Raw genomic sequence first — 20,750 nt, 5'->3', positions numbered from 1 at the left:
AGAAATTGTTCATGACTTTTGTTACGCCAAAGCTAGAATATGCAGCTGTTGTGTGGTGCCCAACAACAGAAGTTGGCCCATATCTTAAGAAGCACATCAACAAACTGGAAAAGGTGCAAAGACATGCTACTAAGTGGCTCCCAGAACTGAAGGGCAAGAGCTACGAGGAGACGTTAGAGGCATTAAATATGCCAAAACTAAAAGACAGAAGAGGTGATATGATCACTACATACAAAATAGTAACAGGAATTGATAAAATCGACAGGGAAGATTTCCTGAGACCTGGAACTTCAAGAACAGGAGGTCATAGATTGAAACTAGCTTAACACAGATGCTAAAGAAATATAAGAAAATTCACTTTCGCAAATAGAGTGGTAGACGGTTGGAACAAGTTAGGTGAGAAGGTGGTGGAGGCCAAGACTGTCAGTAGTTTCAAAGCGTTATATGACAAAGAGTGCTGGGAAGACGGTCTCATCCTTTAACTACACTTAGGTAATTACACACACACACACACATACATATTATATATATATATATATATATATATATATATATATATATATATATATATATATATATATATATATATATATATATATATATATATATATATTTTATTAAATATGACCGAAAAAGTAAGATTAATAATTCTAACACGAATTTTCTCAATCTTTCGTACATTATGCTTCACTGTTGGAGGTAAATCAAAAATCACTTCTCCAAAATTCATTTTTATTTCTAGTCTGACGCGACACGGGCGCGTTTCGTAAAACTTATTACATTTTCAAAGACTTCACAAATACACAACTGATTAGAACTTGCGTTTCCCTGATTTTATATCTACATTTGAGTGAGGTGGGAAGGGTGATGTGGCATTACATTTGAGTGAGGTGGGAAGGATGATGTGGCATTAGAGGATATTAATAGGGTATTAAAAGTATCAACACAAGACAGAACACGAAACAATGGATATTGAATAGAAGTGTTTGTAGAAAGCCTATTGGTCCATATTTCTTGATGCTTCTATATTGGAGCGGAGTCTTGAGGTGGGTAGAATATAGTTGTGCAATAATTGGCTGTTGATTGCTGGTGTTGACTTCTTGATGTGTAGTGCCTCGCAAACGTCAAGCCGCCTGCTATCGCTGTATCTATCGATGATTTCTGTGTTGTTTACTAGGATTTCTCTGGCGATGGTTTGGTTATGGGAAGAGATTATATGTTCCTTAATGGAGCCCTGTTGTTTATGCATCGTTAAACGCCTAGAAAGAGATGTTGTTGTCTTGCCTATATACTAGGTTTTTTGGAGCTTACAGTCCCCAAGTGGGCATTTGAAGGCATAGACGACGTTAGTCTCTTTTAAAGCGTTCTGTTTCGTGTCTGGAGAGTTTCTCATGAGTAGGCTGGCCGTTTTTCTGGTTTTATAGTAAATCGTCAGTTGTATCCTCTGATTTTTGTCTGTAGGGATAACGTTTCTATTAACAATATCTTTCAGGACCCTTTCCTCTGTTTTATGAGCTGTGGAAAAGAAGTTCCTGTAAAATAGTCTAATAGGGGGTATAGGTGTTGTGTTAGTTGTCTCTTCGGAGGTTGCATGGCTTTTCACTTTCCTTCTTATGATGTCTTCGATGAAACCATTGGAGAAGCCGTTATTGACTAGAACCTGCCTTACCCTACAGAGTTCTTCGTCGACTTGCTTCCATTCTGAGCTGTGGCTGAGAGCACGGTCGACGTATGCGTTAACAACACTCCTCTTGTACCTGTCAGGGCAGTCGCTGTTGGCATTTAGGCACATTCCTATGTTTGTTTCCTTTGTGTAGACTGCAGTGTGGAAACCTCCGCCCTTTTCCATGACTGTTACATCTAGAAAAGGCAGCTTCCCATCCTTTTCCGTCTCGTAAGTGAAACGCAGCACGGAACTCTGCTCAAATGCCTCCTTCAGCTCCTGCAGATGTCTGACATCAGGTACCTGTGTAAAAATGTCGTCAACATACCTGCAGTATATGGCCGGTTTCAAGTTCATGTCGACTAAGACTTTTTGCTCGATGGTACCCATGTAGAAGTTTGCAAACAGGACACCTAGGGGAGAACCCATAGCGACCCCATCTACTTGCTTATACATATGCCCATCCGGGCTCAAGAAGGGTGCCTCTTTAGTACAAGCTTGGAGTAGCGACATATATATATATATATATATATATATATGTCGTACCTAGTCGCCAGAACGCACTTTTCAGCCTACTATGCAAGGCCCGATTTGCCTAATAAGCCAAGTTTTCATGAATTAATATATTTTTTCTATTTTTTTTCTTATGAAATGATAAAGCTATCCATTTCATTATGTATGAGGTCAATTCTTTTTTTATTGGAGTTAAAATTAATAGAGATATATGACCGAACCTAACCTATCTTTATAGGTTAGGTTAGGTAGCTGAAAATGTTAGGTTAGGTAGTCGAAAAAACATTAATTCAAGAAAACTTGGCTTATTAGGCAAATCGGGCCTTGCATAGTAGGCTGAGATGTGCGTTCTGGCTACTAGGTACGACACATTATATATATATTTATATATATATATATTTATTTATATATATATATATATATATATATATATATATATATATATATATATATATATATATATATATATATATATATATATATATATATCGGACAATTAGTAAAAAAAAAAAAAAAAATTTAAATTATTTTACCTTGTACCTAGATCCACCAGGCCTGTTTGGTGCCTGTTTCAGTACTTCAGACATCTGGAAGGTCACATCCTCCTCCTCAACTTGTGGATGTGCGTTGATAGATGATTCTGTAAAATTAAGTTATTTATATAATAATAAATTCAGTATAACAATAATATTCTGTAAAATTAAAAGTAATTTATACATCAATCAGATAAAACTCTCCAGAGATGGTGATACACAACATATAAAGGACAAGTTTCAGAACAAAATATGCATTTAGGAATAAGGTTTTGTACATGTAGGTAGCACATGAGAAAATAAGTGGAAGGTGATCAAGTTTATATTAACATGTTAATGACTTTGTTAAGGCTTTGCAAGAATGAAAAAATATTAATAATATAATATCACCTACCAATTAATTGTACATCATTTATAAGTCAATTATTTGCATTATTATTATTCAATACTAATGATATAAAAATGCATTTTGTAATCTACTATTTATGCAAGTATTAAGCACAGGATCATGAAATAAACTGCAAAATACTGTAATGGATAAACCAATTAAGTTTACATTTTCCTATAGCTAAGTCAGTCAGTTCTATTAGCAGCAGAGAACAATTATGCCCAACCTCTATTAAATGAAACAATCTTAAGAGCAAGTGATAGAAATATAATCATTTATGCTTGGGATTATGGAATGGTTCCAAATATGAAAAATATTAAGTTTTTTGGTTAAAATTTTTTAACTTAAAATTTACATTTTTAAGTGAATTTTAAACTTTAAAAAAATTATTTAATTTTTTGGTTACTTACTTAAAATAACATTATATAGTTCTTGTTTTTGTAGAAATGCCAATTTCTTCTTTTGCCCTTCCAGACTGTATAGTGACCACAGGCCGTTTGTTCATATCTTCATTATTCTTCGAACTGTGGTTGCACAATCAGACCCACGTACACTGGTTAAAAGCATCACCTAAAAGCAACAACAAAAATGTAGTACACTGACGAATTTTGAATATATATATATATATATATATATATATATATATATATATATATATATATATATATATATATATATATATATATATATATATATATATATATATATATATATATATATATATATATATATATATATATGTCGTACCTAGTAGCCAGAACTCACTTTTTGGCCTACTATTCAAGGCCCGATTTGCCTAATAAGCCAAGTTTTCCTGAATTAATATATTTTCTCTAATTTTTTTCTTATGAAATGATAAAGCTACCCATTTCATTATGTATGAGGTCAATTTTTTTTTATTGGAGTTAAAATTAACGTAGATATATGACCGAACCTAACCAACCCTACCTAACCTAACCTAACCTATCTTTATAGGTTAGGTTTGGTTAGGTAGCCGAAAAAGTTAGGTTAGGTAGGTTAGGTAGTCGAAAAACAATTAATTCATGAAAACTTGGCTTATTAGGCAAATCGGGCCCTGAATAGTAGGCCAAAAAGTGAGTTCTGGCTACTAGGTACGACATATATATATATATATATATATATATATATATATATATATATATATATATATATATATATATATATATATATATATATATATGTCGTACCTAGTAGCCAGAACGCACTTCTCAGCCTACTATGCAAGGCCCGATTTGCCTAATAAGCCAAGTTTTCATGAATTAATTGCTTTTCGACTACCTAACCTACCTAACCTAACCTAACCTAACGTTTTCGGCTACCTAACCTAACCTAACCTATAAAGATAGGTTAGGTTAGGTTAGGTAGGGTTGGTTAGGTTCGGTCATATATCTACGTTAATTTTAACTCCAATAAAAACAAATTGACCTCATCTTAATGAAATAAGTAGCTTTATCATTTCATAAGATAAAAAATAGAGAAAATATATTAATTCATGAAAACTTGGCGTATTAGGCAAATCGGGCCTTGAATAGTAGGCTGACAAGTGCGTTCTGGCTATTAGGTACGACATATATATATATATATATATATATATATATATATATATATATATATATATATATATATATATATATATATATATATATATATATATATATATATATATATATATATATATTAGTTGATTTTATACCCGCATTAGGTCAGGTGATAATACAATGAAGGTGAAAACATGGGGGGATACATAAGGGATAAACATAGGGGCTGCAGAAGGCTTATTGGCCCATACGAGGCATCTCCTATCTAAACACAAAGATTAATCTAGTGTAATTGGCCTGTTATGTTGTAACATAACATATATATATATATATATATATATATATATATATATATTATATATATATATATATATATATATATATATATATATGTCGTACCTAATAGCCAGAACGCACTTCTCAGCCTACTATTCAAGGCCCGATTTGCCTAATAAGCCAAGTTTTCATGAATTAATGTTTTTTCGTCTACCTAACCTACCTAACCTAACCTAACCTAGCTTTTTTTGGCTACCTAACCTAACCTTACGTATAAATATAGGTTAGGTTAGGTTAGGTTAGGTAGGGTTGGTTAGGTTCGGTCATATATCTACGTTAATTTTGACTCCAATAAAAAAAAATTGACCTCATACATAGAGAAAAGGGTTGCTTTATCATTTAATAAGAAAAAAATTATAGTAAATATATTAATTCAGGAAAACTTGGCTTATTAGGCAAATCGGGCCTTGAATAGTAGGCTGAGAAGCGAGTTCTGGCTACTAGGTACGACATATATATATATATATATATATATATGCGAACAAGCCTGAATGGTCCCCAGGACAATATGCAACTGATATATATATATATATATATATATATATATATATATATATATATATATATATATATATATATATATATATATATATATATATATATATATATATATATATATATATATATATATATATATGTGTGTGTGTGTGTATATATATATATATATGTATGCCATATACATATATATGCTATGTTGTATGCTACAACTTGGCTGATAACAAAGCCATTCACAACTGCAGGCCTAATAAAAAAAGGAGGTGGCATAGCAATATCTTACAAAGATACCTTCATCTGCAATAGTCTCATTAGTAATAGAGACGACTATTGTTAATATACCTTTGCCAAGTTCTCCAGTAAATCCCTTAAATCCTCCTTGACTATAAGTGCCATCTATAGATTTCCCAATACCGACATAGCTTCATTCTCAGATAACGTAAGGAATCTTATCATAAATAACAATCTCAACAAAAATCAAACCAACTTAGTGGTTTGTAATGGTGAACAAAACATGAAGATACTTATATATAACCTGTGAATAGAGTGTAATAACACCAAAACTATTTGTTTATTGTTTTATGACCATAATAATTGAATCACTAATATGATTCACTAATATATAATCCTAATAATAATCACTAATATATAATCCATTGAGCATGCTGCATCTCTTTCAGTCTCTTTGCAATTTGAACAAGAGGGTTTTTAATTGATCGAACCATATTCTTAAAGTAAAGTAAATGAGATGTATTCCATATTTTGCAAAATATATGATGAAGGCACACAAACATTCATACCAAAACTGAAGGGCAGGATTTATGAGGAGACATTAGAGGCATTAAATATTCCAAAACTAGAAGACAGAAGGAAAAGAGGAGATATGATCACTACGTACAAAACAGTAACAGGAATTGATAAACTTGATAGGGAAGATTTCCCGAGACCTGGAATTTCAAGAACAAGAGGTTATAGATTTAAACGAACTAAACAAAGATGCCGAAGAAATGTAAGACAATTCACTTTTGCAAACAGAATGGTAAACGGTTGGAACATGTTAGGTGAGAAGGTGGTGGAGGCCAAAACCGTCAAAAGTTTCAAAGCATTATATGACAAAGAGTGCTGGGAAAATGGGACACCACGAGTGTAGCTCTCCATCCATCTGATTGATAACCCAAATGAATTTTTCATGGATATGATACCAACATCAAATCATAAATCAGATGTGATCCTATCCCCACTGGATTTTGAAGAAGCCATAGACAGTATGCCTATGCACTCTGCACCAGGCCCTGACTCTTGGAACTCTATAATCATCAAGAACTGTAAAAAACGTTATCGCAGGCCCTTCACATTCTTTGGAGACAAAGCCAAGATACTGGCATTGTCCCTGACATACTAAAAACAGCAGAGATAGCACCGCCCCATAAAGGAGGAAATAAGGCAGAGGCAAAAAACTACAGACCGATAGCACTAACATCGCACATCATAAAAATCTTTGAGAGAATGCTAAGAAGTAAGATCACAAAATACATGGAATCACAGCATCTCCATAACCCCAGACAACATGGTTTCAGAACAGGGCGCTCTTGCCTATCACAGTTGCTGGACCACTCTGACATGGCACTAGATGCCATGGAAGACAAACAAAACGCTTTGACAAAAAAAAGCCTTTGACAAATGTGACCATTGTGTTATTGCACATAAAATGCGTTCAAAAGGAATTACCGGAAAAATAGGCAGATGGATATACAACTTCCTGACTAATAGAACCCAATGTGTAGTAGTCAACAAAATAAAATCTGGACCATCAACCGTAAAGAGCTCAGTCCCCAAGCGTACTGTGCTTGCTCCAATACTTTTTCTCATCCTCATATCGGACATAGACAAGGACACAACCTATAGTACTTGATCATCCTTTGCAGATGACACTAGAATCTTCACGAGAGTAGGCAACATAGAGGACACGGCAAACCTCCAATCAGATGTAAATCAGGTCTTTCTATGGGCTACAGAAAATAACATGGTGATTAACGAACATAAGTTTCAGCTCATGCGCTACGGAAAAAATAAAAAATATAAAAACGGAAACCACTTACAAAACTCAGTCAAATCATAACATTGAACGGAAAAGCAACGTAAAGGATTTGGGTGTACTGATGTCAGAAGGCCTTACATTTAAAGAACACAATAAAGTAGCCGTCACAACTGCAAGAAAAATGACAGGATAGATAACAAGAACTTTTCACACTAGAGATGCTATACCGATGATGATAGTTTTCAAGACGCTAGTGCTCTCTAGAGTGGAATACTGCTGCATAATGAAAGCCCCTTTCAAAGCTGGAGAAATTACTGACCTATACTTATGCATTTATCTTCGGTTTAACACAACAGGCACCAGACACACGCTAGGCATCATACACACTAGGATAAAACAAACATTAGGCCAGAAGTCAGAAAAGAATTCAAAGAATTTTACTGGAAAGGCTTGCTGTTAGGAAAGGAAGTAATTGAGATGAATTAATGCACAGTATGTCAATTTTGTGAAATATATGATAAAGGAACAAAAACATTTATACCAAAACAAAGATGCAGAACTAGGAAACAGGATTTGTTCAACTGAAATTTCAAGACGGACAGAGACCAAAAGACACAAAAATGGAATCAATATACGAAGAGGCCAAACCCCCAAACATACCAGTAATACAAAGAGAAACAACTACACGGCAGTGAGGAGAGAGGCAGAAAGAAATTTTGAAAAAAAGGAACAAACAAATGTAAAGTAGAACAAATCATATTCTATAAATACAGCAACAACCAATTGCAGGTAAAGGATAATATTCAGAGCTTTTAAATGCATGGATGGCGAAATACTCAAGAAATTGTTCACGACTTTTGTTAGACCAAAGTTGGAATATGCAGCGGTTGTATGGTGCCCATATCTTAAGAAGCACATAAACAAACTGGAAAAGGTGCAAAGACATGCTACTAAGTGGCTCCCAGAACTGAAGGACAAGAACTATGAGGAGAGGTTAGAGGCATTAAATATACCAAATATACTACACAAATATATATACTACACATGCACAATAAACTACCCTACACAGGCTGAGTATGGTGTGTACAATAAATTATTAGCTAAAAGATAAGACTGAGTTTGTATAAATGGGGGTTAAGTCAGAGTGGGAAAATGTAAGTGGAGTGCCTAAAAACCCTGTCCTGGGACCTCTGTAATTCATAATATATACAAATAATTTAGACTCAGGTTTGATCAGCAATATTTGAAAATTTCCAGACGATACAAAAGGGATTTTTTTCTGGATTCAGGATTATTTTTTTATGGCTGAAAACAGGTTTTCAGCAATAAAAGAAATACAGTATTGCTGGAACAACCGTCGACATCTTCAAGAGAAAACCTGAACATCTTCAAGAAGTGAAGATGACCTTGAGAAGAAGTATAGGTTGGGAGAAGTATAGGTTAGGAATTGTCTCCAAAGAATTCTCAAAGAATTACTCGTTATTGCTATCCAAGATAATTAGACGAGCCAAAGCTAAATACTACGAAGATAAATTTACCCAAATAAAGAGTACCTTACCTAAAAATATGTATGTACCTTACGTAAATAAACATTTGATTTTGAAGTGCCGGACAAACAAGGCTGTGGTGGATATGTGGGCCTGAGGGGCCTGTCCAAGCAACAGCCTGTTGGACCAAGCTCTCACATGTCAAGCCTGGCCTTGGAAGGGCTTGGTGAGTAGAACAACTACCAGAACCCTATAATGCATGTATCAAGGTGTCCAGGCAGTGAGCACCACATAATGCAGTGCAGTCCTGTAAGAATAAGCACAGTAAGTATGGGCATGGAGGGGGTGCAGCAGTGGCTTGTGAAGGGCTGGAGAGTAAATGGACATGCCCAGGGGTAAAAAGCATTAGGGTAACAGAACATAGCCCATAAAAATAGTAATGACAATGAATGAATAATTATATGAATGCAATAATACTTCATATCTCAATAGGAATACTAAGCAGGATGCAAGACAAGGTACTGGTGGTGATAGTGGTTGGTACAAGTCCTCACATCCCCACAGACACCAGTAACAGCCCTCACCTCCCAACACAGTACCCTTGTAGCGAGTTAATCTTATACTCGCTTCATTATCTTACAGCATAACTAATTAACACTAATTACAGAAGCTACACAGGTGATACTTTGGTGTGAGTTGAGCGCACTGAGCGTCGGTATCGCTACACCCTTGTTCCTTAACAACCCTTTGGACCTTTATTACAGAAAAATAGAATCAATTAATTTAATAAAATATAAAATATAAGTGCTTACTTACGATAATACTATCGGTGGAACACAAAATCTTCTTCTTCTTGATAGTAGGTGCAGTTTGCATGAAGGGTTAGTCCTCGCCATGACTGAACTGACGACAAAATGGCCGATGTGTTGATATGGCGTCAGATGACGCTGTGACGTCACAGGTGAGGGACGCTTTGCGCATTACTCCCTCGTACTTAAAAAGTACTACAGGTACTTTTTGGTTTTATTTTTGAATATAGCAGAAGTTGGACAGCTTTTCAAATCATTATAAGGGAGTGAGTTCCATAGACTAGGTCCCTTTATTTACATAGAGTGTTTACATAGATTAAGTTTGACTCTGGGGATATCAAAGAGATATTTATGTCTGGTGGGGACGTGGCCATGTGTTCTATTACATCTGTCCAGGAAGAGTTTCAGAACAGGGTTTGCAGTTAGAAAAAGGGCTTTATAAACGTAATTTACACAGGAGAATGTATGGAGTGAATTTGTTTAGCATGTTTAAGGATTTGAACAAGGGAGCTGTGTGTTGTCTGAAGGTAGAGTTAGTTATTGTCCTGATAGCAGATTTTTACTGGATGATGATGGGCTTGAGGTAGTTTGCAGAGGTTGAACCCCAAGCACAAACGCCATAAGAATGATAGGGATAGATAAGTGCATAATAGAGTGAGAGGAGAGCAGAGTAGGGTACATAATATCTGATCTTAAACAGTATACCAACTGTTTTAGAAACCTTTTTAGTTATGTGTTGTATATGGGTGCGGAAGTTGAGTCTCTTGTCTAAGTATAGGCTAAGAAACTTTCCATCATTTTTATTGCTAATGTTTACATTATCTATCTGAAGCTGAATTGCATTTGTTGATTTGTTTCCAAATAAGATATAGTAGGTCTTTTCTATGTCTTGTGTGAGGTTTGTTGGTTGACATCCACAAGTAGACTTTTTTTAATTAATTGTTTACAACATTATTTAACAGGAGTGGGTTGGGGTCAGAGTAGATGAGTAGTATCATCAGCCAACAATATAGGTTTAAGTATGTTAGAGACATTAGGGAGATCATTGATGTATATAAGAAACAGGAGGGTCCTAGGATGCTGCTCTGTGGCACCTTTACGGTAATTAAGTGGTAGAGTGGGAGAGGTTATATCATTGATGGCTTCATATTGGTGTCTGTTACTAAGATAGGATCGGATATAGTTTAGGGAAAGGCCACGGATTCCATAATGGTGGAATTTAAGTAAGAGGTAGTTATGGTTAACAGTATCAAAGGCCTTTCTCAGGCCGATGAAGAGTTCAATTGGAAACTCACTTTTGTCAAGGGCTGAGAAGATTAAGTCAAGCAGACTAACAATAGCATCATTGGTACTCTTTTGGGAGCGGAAGCCAAACTGACAGGGACTTAGTATATTGAATTTTACAAGATTGGAGTAGAGCTGTTTGTAAAAAAAAAAAATAATTTTGATAATATAGGTAGATTCGATATGGGTCTGTAATTATTTATGTCTGCCGTGTTACCTCCTTTATGAACTGGCGTTACTCTTGCTTTTTTAAGGATATCAGGGAAGGTATGACACTCTAGGGATTTGTTGAACAGCAGTGCTATGGATGGTGCAAGGGCATGGGAGGCATGCCTGTGTACCATCGATGGTATTTCACTAATGTTCCCAGCTTTGGTTTTTAGCGAGTGAATGATGGACACAACATCTGTAGGGCTGACCGGAGAGAGGAGAAGAGAGTTTGGATAGCTGCGTGAAAGATATGTGGTAACATATGTCTGAGTCTCTGGGATTTTTCGGGCAAGGTGAGCACCAAACGATGAAAAGAAGCTATTAAATTCAGTTGCTGTTTCAAGATCTGTTGCAGGTGTATAACCATCCTTGGAGATTTTTATCTTATTATGTAAATGTTGTTTAGCTCCTAGGATGGTAGAGATGGCTCTCCATGTGCTTTTTATGTTGCCTTTTGCTTCTTTGAATCTATTCTCGTAATAGGAACGCTTTGCTCTTATTATACTGGTAAGCACTGATAAATACCTCTTAACTACTTCTTTTCCAACTAGGCCAATCCTAAGTTTTTTTTTCATATTCATGTTTCTTGTCGATTGCTTTAAGTATGCCATTAGTGAGCCAGGGATTATTTAACCTTTTTGCCAGTTACTTGCTTGGTGAGGAGAGGACAATAAGTATTGTAAAGGCTTTAAATTTTGGAAAGAGGCTAGTTAACGAATTATTATCCTGTGTATTGATAAATTTAGATTCCCAGTTTACATTGTGGAGGGCATTTGTGAGATTGCCTATTGCCGCTTCACATTGTAACCTAAAGGTAATTTTCTTGTTACCTGGTGGTGTTATGGCCATGTTCGCTACAAGGAAGGTAGGATAGTGGTCAGTTGTTCTGTCAGTGATTATACTTGATGTAAGAGGAGCTGTTATGTTGGTCCATCAGTGATCCAGGGTAGTCGCAGATGTTTGAGTGACTCGGGTGGGCCTGGTGATTGCGGGGATGAGCATACAGGAATTCATGCTGTTGAGGAAACAGTCTACTTGAGGGTTATTTTGTAGCCCTACGTCAATATTGAAATCACCTCTGAGAACTATGTGATTTTTGTTGAGATTATTGTTTATGATAAGGTTCCTCAAGTTGTTATTGTATTTGTGTCTAGCTTCAGACACAAGCATGTTACAGTTATGTCTTAAAGAGTTGAGAGCAATTAAGGATGATAAAGAGTCACTTACAACTAATGTATCAAGTTTGGATACTTGTACACATTTCAGTGCAAGGAGCAAGGCAAATAGTTCAGTCTGAAGGGTAGAGGCCCAGTTGTTTATACGGACTCCCCACTCAAAATATAAGTCATATCCTATTGCCAGGACAACTGCACTTCCAGCTGCACCCGTTGGGCGCTGTAGGAAACCTTCAGTGTATATGATTTGAGAGAGAGAATGCTCTGTGGACAGAGCATCAATATGGCTTAAGACGTTGAGCTTTGCCTCAAGACAAAGCTGGGACTGATCTCTAATTTGCTCCTTTGATGGAAAGGGAGGGATTAAAATTGAAAAGGGTGTAATTTCCTACAGTGCAGGAAAGTGCTATTGTTGTCTCTCTTGGTACAAATTATAAATCTGATACTTTCTGAGTTCAGTTCCAATTTTATTTATCTATTTGAAACAATGTTTACATTCAATAAAGAAATTCTGGAGGGCTTCTGTGCAACGGTTAGGATGAGCTAGCCTAAGCATTTTTATACCAATTTGACAGTTATTTTCAGTAACACGATAAACAACGCTCGGAATATTAAGTTCCTTTCTCATATTAAGTATCTTTGTGGTACGAAGGCACCCAAGGATTATCCTCAAGGCTTCGTTCTGCAATTTTTCAAGCCCTCCAAGCTTTCTTTCAGGATGCCTTAAAGTTAGTTTAGTTCATTTATTATGCACCCCATACCCATCTTGTGGGCGGTAGTGGAAAGGGTTGCAGAGGCACATAATGGGCTCAGGGACTGAACCCAACAATTCATTTAGCTAAGCAAGTTACAATCTTGATGAGCTAGTTACAAAATTCAGTATAAGTCGTCACATCAACAATAGGTTCGAGATCGATCACAAGTACAGTTTCTAAATTAAGCAACTGACATATGTGGAGAGCTAGTGTCACAATTGATATGTTTGTCCTGCACACCGCTCCCCATCCAGTGGGCAGCGGTGGATAGGTTACAATCACTTAGTTACTACTTACAGTTAGCAAACTGGGGATATTTGGCTAAAATTTCTGGTACCAGATCATTTTGAATGAAATATTGACACATCGTTGGTACATTGGTTATAGAATTGTCTCTGAATTCACTATCACATAGTGACGAAGGGGTGTGCAAATAATTTTGTTGACAGTTAACATTTGGTCAGGTCTACATCGGCAGATAATGAGAATTCCCAGAAATACTTGTAACCGAGTCTAAGCCGAGCAGTAGTAACATCTAGAAGTCTGCTGATTTTATTGGATGAACCATAGATGTGTGGCTCCTTTTGCATAATAGTATTGAACGAAAGTTAATCTCCCCAAACACTTTCGCGTTTTGGGCAAGTTACCCCTCCACTCTCTCCATTTTTGTTTGGACATTCCCAGGTATTGCGCGGAAATACTGAAAAGTGTATACTCTTTTCAACTTTGTCACCTTAATTCTCGTCCTATGTCTTTCATTTTGGTATCAATGCGTTCGCAATAGAATTCCCAACAGAACTATGTGCATATAATGTCAAAGACAGCAGCGCGCTCCACCCGCCGACAAGATGAATGTAGGCCAAGGGTACCAGAAAAAGAAAGCTGAGCCACCCTCAGGCAACTCTCATTACATTAGAGAGCGTGATAATACTGAAAAGTGTATACCCTTTTCAACTTTGTTACCTCAATTCTCATCCTAGTTTTTTCAATTTGGCATCAATGTGTTCGCAATAGAATTCTCTACAAGACTAAAGGCATATAAACTCCAAAAGCCCGGCTTACCATCCGCAACAAACAGAGTAAGCGAGAGTGTGTTACCAGGGAGCGCACAAGAGCGATAAAATGTATACACTCTTTTCATTTTGGTCACCCCAATTGTCATCCTAGGTCTTTCATTTTGGTATCAATGTGTTAGCAATAGAATTATCTACAGGTTTAAATGCATATAAACTCCAAAAGCAAGGTGTACCATCCGCACAAAACAGAGAAAGTGAGAGAAAGTAACCCGGGAGCACTCTAGTGCAATGTAATGTGAACACTCTTTTCACTTTGGTTACCTCAATTCTCGTCATATGTCTTTCATTTTGGTATCAATGTGTTCGCAATTGTATCTGCTGGCATTTTACCCTTTGCTTGGATCTGAAGGGTTTTAGGCTCACCACGATGCAATCTGATAGTACCACACGTGTATATACCTATCTTCAAGCAGCAATTCACTCATTCAAACCGACTTATAATAGTTATCCATATATAAATGGTAATCTTTGTTCTACCTGTTAACCTGTCATATGAAGAAAGATTGTCAAAGCTTATATTACATTCTCTAGAAAAGCAAAGAATTAGGAGTGACATATGGTAGAGGTGCACAATGGGATGAATGGACATAACAAAGGGGACATTAATGGGGTATTAAAAGTAGCAACACAAGACAGAACTCGAAACAAAGTGTAAAAATTGGAAAAATTTAGATTTAGGAAAGAACTGCATGAGTAAATACACTGGGTTTGTACCTTAAGGTTCATGTATGCAATATTACAGAGTTCCAGTTAACTCCCATGCATGCAATTAATTTATGTTATGTTTATGCTTTTTATGTTAAAATGTTTTTGTTGATTTGTTTGTATATTTTCATAAGTAAAGCATGCTTACCGTCTTATTCCAAGTTTTATGATAACTTTACAAGGCTTAAAACATAAAGTTCAATATATTCTGGTTTTCACACAGGAATTATACGTTAATATAACATAATAACGTAATGATGTCGTGTAAATAACGTTATACTGACGTCATATAAATGTTATATTTGTTATAAGAACGTAAATTGGATAGCTTTACAGAAAGTAAACAAAAAAAACTAAATGTTGACTGAAAATTATTTATTCTTAAATATAAAGCATGAAAACATTATAATACCATAGCATTCACTATTATTTTTAAATTTTTACATAAATCTTAAAAAACTGTGTCTCAAGAATATATGTTTTTAGTTATATCCTTTGGTTTTAAGAACATCAGATATACGTATTTATGTCAAAAGTTACAGTATTACCTTTGTGGAACCATTTAAAAACGTCCACAAACGTTCTGTGTTTGCTGGGTTATGACGTGTTGATTATCACGCAAGTGCTTAAGTAATTTCCTGTTTGATTTTTCATATATGGTTATACATTGTTATATGTATATATTTTCAGATTATAATTCGTAATATGCAAATATCTCCGAGTGAAGTAGTGTACATCCGTATTTTTAATTTTTAATACAACATACATAATACATTTTTTAAGTATTTATTTATAATAAATAATTTAATTATTTAATTTATAATAATTTAATTATTAATAGCATTATATAGTCGATTTAATATTGAACACGTACACATAAGCGAAACGTCCAAAACTGGTTTCCGAAATGGCAAAAAAATTAGTGTTGTCAATGTAAGGAGTATCTTGTATCCCAGTGAGAGAGCTGTTTCCTTCAAAAAGTGTAATCGTGTGGCATTATGTTTAAAGAAACAATTCCAAAGTACATTCTTTGATTGAAAAACATGAGGATAAATAAAAGCGTTAATTGTAAATGACCAGTTATAAACATAAATAAGAAGTAGGAAAAATGATATGTGGAACCAGACAAAAACATTGGAACGCTTAGGTGATGAGAGGGTAAACAACCGCCGCCATTTTAGCGCCCCAGCCGGTGATGTCCAGCACGAGCATTAAGGGAAAACCTTGACACAAACTGCACCTATCATAAAGAAGAAGCACCACCATTGACCGCCAAGTGCTCACATCAAGTCTAACTCTAAGAAACAACACTCAAGCCTTGACGCTTTTCCCAACATCCGGGGGAGAAAACCTTCACACAAACTGCACCTGTCATAGAGAAGATGAAGACTCACCAGTGTCCACAGTGTCAGAAGGTATTCACCCGTCCTTCGCATGTGGAGCGTCACATGTTAGTGCATTCAGGTGATAAACCTCATGAGTGTCCAGAGTGTGGGAAGAGATTCAGTGAGCGTGGAAATATGAAGACTCACATGTTATTGCATTCAGGTGATAAACCTCATGAATGTCCAGAGTGTGGGAAGAGATTCAGTCGTCTTAGTGATATGAAGACTCACATGTTAGTACATTCAGGTGATAAGCCTCACGAGTGTCCAGAGTGTGGGAAGAGATTCAGTAAACGTGGACATATGAAGACTCACAGGATGGTGCATTCGGATGAGAGACCTTTTCAATGTGCTGAGTGTGGCAAAAAATTTAGAGAACGTGGAAATATAATAAGGCACATGTTAGTGCATTCAGGTGACAAGCCTCACGAGTGTCCAGAGTGTGGGAAGAGATTCAGTCTTCTTGGAAGTATGAAGACTCACATGTTAGTACATTCAGGTGACAAGCCTCACGAGTGTCCAGAGTGTGGGAAGAGATTCAGTAAACGTGGACATATGAAGACTCACAGGATGGTGCATTCGGATGAGAGACCTTTTCAATGTGCTGAGTGTGGCAAAAAATTTAGAGAACGTGGAAATATAATAAGGCACATGTTAGTGCATTCAGGTGACAAGCCTCACGAGTGTCCAGAGTGTGGGAAGAGATTCAGTCTTCTTGGAAGTATGAAGACTCACATGTTAGTACATTCAGGTGACAAGCCTCACGAATGTCCAGAGTGTGGGAAGAGATTCAGTCAACGTGGAAGTATGACGACTCACATGTTAGTACATTCAGGTGACAAGCCTCACGAGTGTCCAGAGTGTGGGAAGAGATTCAGTAAACGTAGAAATATGACGACTCACATGTTAGTACATTCAGGTGACAAGCCTCATGAGTGTCCAGAGTGTGGGAAAAGATTCAGTGAGCGTGGAAATATGAAGACTCACATGTTAGTGCATTCAAGTGATAAAACTCATGAGTGTCCAGAGTGTGGGAAGAGATTCAGTCAACGTGGAAGCATGATGACTCACATGTTAGTACATTCAGGTGACAAGCCTCACGAGTGTCCAGAGTGTGGGAAGAGATTCAGTCAACGTGGAAATATGACGACTCACATGTTAGTACATTCAGGTGACAAGCCTCACGAGTGTCCAGAGTGTGGGAAGAGATTCAGTAAACGTGGACATATGAAGACTCACAGGATGGTGCATTCGGATGAGAGACCTTTTCAATGTGCTGAGTGTGGCAAAAAATTTAGAGAACGTGGAAATATAATAAGGCACATGTTAGTGCATTCAGGTGACAAGCCTCACGAGTGTCCAGAGTGTAGGAAGAGATTCAGTCGTCTTCGTGATATGAAGAGGCACAAAATGATACATGCAGATAATAGGCTAAACACTTAAGAGTGTGGAAGGTAATTAAGAGAACGTTGAAGAATAATGAGGGACATATAGGTATATTAACTTAACTTTAATCTAACAGTGTGCTATCACAATGTCAGTTGGATGTTCTTCAGAGGTAATTCTATTTTGTTTGAGAAATACACTTCACCATGAAAGGTAAAGATCAAGATATTTTATTATATTGTTCTTTTATGAAAGTTAGATGACCAAGCAAGAACTAGAGAAGCTGTCACTATAGGAAAATTCAAAATTGCTTATAAGTATAGAAATATCTCTTTAGTTTAGCAAAGATAAATCAAAGCTTTAAATGTTTTTCTTCATATTTAGGTAAATAATAATGTGCTTTCTGTTTTTGTTCTCTGTGAAAATTTATTTAAAATGTAATATACTCTGTAGCTAAGTTATGGACATTATTGTTGTAATATTATTTAGCATTGGTGCTGGTGAAGAAGACAGTCTGAGACGTACTTAAGATGAGACCATTTGATTGATAGGGAAATGTAGGTTAATCAAGGAATTTTCTCATCAGATTCATATGCAAACTGATGTCTATTTTATATTTTTTGTTTAGGCATATTTATGAATAATACTCTTGATTATAAATATTTCACCGAAGAGTTTATTGAAGGCATATTGGCATTTATAACTGTCAGTCAAGTTAATATGAAATTTAAATTTATATTACTCTAGAAATTTACATCACTCTAAATTTACCAGAAATTTATATTACTCTAGGAATTTACATCACTCTAAATTTACCAGAAATTTATATTACTCTGGCCTAACTTTATCAGTTATGCTGTAATTGTCTTGGAATAATATTTTACTAAATTTACCTGAGGGCCACTAACCCTAGTGGCCTCGATAAAAACAAGAAGCTGGCAGCTTGTTCAAGGTTCTTTCCCCCCCCCCCCAATTTTCCTTGATTTTTTCCTGGTATATTTTGAAATTCAGCACATTTTAGCAGTTATGGCGTTGGCAGGTAGTCAGTTCCATCGATCAATAACCCTGTGGGTGAAAAAGCCTGTTTCAAAATTATATTAGCTTGATTAGCAATAATATGATCGTGATTCGTATAATCCTCTGTCAATTATATTATCCAAACTGGCAATTATATTAAGGTGATTGTGAATTACATAAACCTTACTGGCAATTATTCTGCACATTCTCTCATGTGTATTATACATATATAAAACGCTGCACTGTAATGCCAATCCTGACCTCAAAAGCTTCATAGAAGGTTGTAACAGAACCCATAAGCACCACACCAGAAATAAATACAGTTTTGATATTCCTAGAGTACGACTTAATCAAACTAGAAATGCTCTACAAATCAAGGGACCCAGAATGTGGAATGACCTTCCCAACCATATTAAAGACTGTACCTCTCTCAACCAGTTTAAGATAAAAACGAAGCTATATGTAATAAATTCCCTGTAACCTACCTTACACCTCTATTGTCAACCAATGTTTTTTTTTTTTTAAATGACGCTGTCGACCGAATTGTATTTGTGCTTCTTTTTCTGCCATGATCCCCCCTTTTATCTCTTTTTTTTTATTTGTTCTCAACTCATTTTATTCTTCATGCTCAATTAGTATTAAGCTTTAGTCATTTAAGTTTTTCATGCCCGAAACGCTTTGCGTAATAGTGGCTTTAGGCATTGTATGTACTAGCCCTATCTATAAATCCATCACTCTTTGTAAAATCTCTTGTATGTATGTACCTTACCTAAATAAACATTTTGATTTTTATTTTTTTTTTATTTGATTATATTAGCATGACTGTCAATTTATATCAAACAGATATTTATTTATGTTGTGGTGCTCGTGGGTTCTATTACATCTATCAATGGAGAGTTTCAGATCAGGATTAGCATTTAGGAACAATGTTTTGTACATGTAAATAGCACAAGAGAATGTGTAGAGTGAGTGTATATTTAGCATGTTCAGAGATTTAAACAGAGAGGCTTTGTGTTGTTTGAAGACAGTTTTATTGTTCTGATAGCAGATTTTTATTGGGTGGTGATGAGAATCAGGTAATTTGCAGTGGATGAATGAACCCCATGCACAGATACCATATGTTCACATACCAACCCTAATTTTCAAAGAAACCTCTAGATTTTTAGCTCCAGCCATTTCATTGCTCTACAACAAATCATTTGAACTCCAAACCTTTCCTGATATTCTAAGGGAAAAAAAGCAAGAGTAACCTTAGTCCATTAAAGTGTCTATCTCACTGAAGTCAACAATTATAGACCAATATCAACTCTGCAGATTTTGTCTAAAATATTTTAAAGAGTTAATCTACAAGCAGCCTTAATCCTATTTAGCAAAACAAAATTTACTTAGTTCTTGCCAGAATGGTTTGAGGCCCAAAAAAGGACCAATCATGCACCAATTAGTATGATTAACATTATATATGCAGCTCTTGGAAGAAATGAGTACCCTTGTTCATTTATTTGTTGACCTACATTAAGACTTTTTTACACTGTTAACACATTAACTTTCTTAAATTACAACATTACGGAGTAAAAGGTTAGTCCCTCTAATACCTACAGTCTTACCTTAGTGACAGGCTCCAGTATGTCTCTGTGAATGATTCCAATTCACCCACTCTACCTATTAACACTGGTGTTACACTGGGCAGTATTCTTCACCCTCTCGTCTTTTTCATCTCTCCCTCCTTTTCCAGCTCGTTGCCATCATGAGGGGGCTTGGTTGGCGGATGGTAGAGTGTGATGCTCCATGGGACAGTGTCCTCTGTCCTTTTGAAGCCTAATGCTCTTGCTGCCATCTTCACTAATTGTGCTGAATGCTTTTTCCTATTAAGTTTAATTTTTCCTTCCCAATTCTCCTGTTTAATTGCTATTTCCTTGTGACGTTTTGCAATTCTTGA

At 35.8% G+C, this 20,750-nt stretch overlaps 1 long non-coding RNA gene across 1 annotated transcript in view; it reads right to left on the bottom strand.

Annotated features, from left to right (window-relative positions):
* Positions 1 to 10,038, bottom strand: part of LOC138372369 (uncharacterized) — a 12,190-nt gene extending 2,152 nt beyond the window's left edge. Inside the window, exons 1-2 of the long non-coding RNA XR_011230802.1 lie at positions 9,829 to 10,038; positions 2,710 to 2,816 (exon numbers count right to left, since the gene is read on the bottom strand). This is a non-coding gene — a long non-coding RNA (uncharacterized lncRNA). The remainder of the gene's footprint in view (positions 1 to 2,709; positions 2,817 to 9,828) is intronic.
* Between the last annotated feature and the right edge of the window lie 10,712 nt (positions 10,039 to 20,750).

Source organism: Procambarus clarkii, chromosome 38, assembly GCF_040958095.1.
Source record: "Procambarus clarkii isolate CNS0578487 chromosome 38, FALCON_Pclarkii_2.0, whole genome shotgun sequence".
Taxonomy (NCBI): Eukaryota; Metazoa; Arthropoda; class Malacostraca; order Decapoda; family Cambaridae; genus Procambarus; species Procambarus clarkii.
The sequence above is the reverse complement of the archived record's forward strand: the minus strand, read 5'-3'. Positions and strand labels throughout refer to the sequence as shown.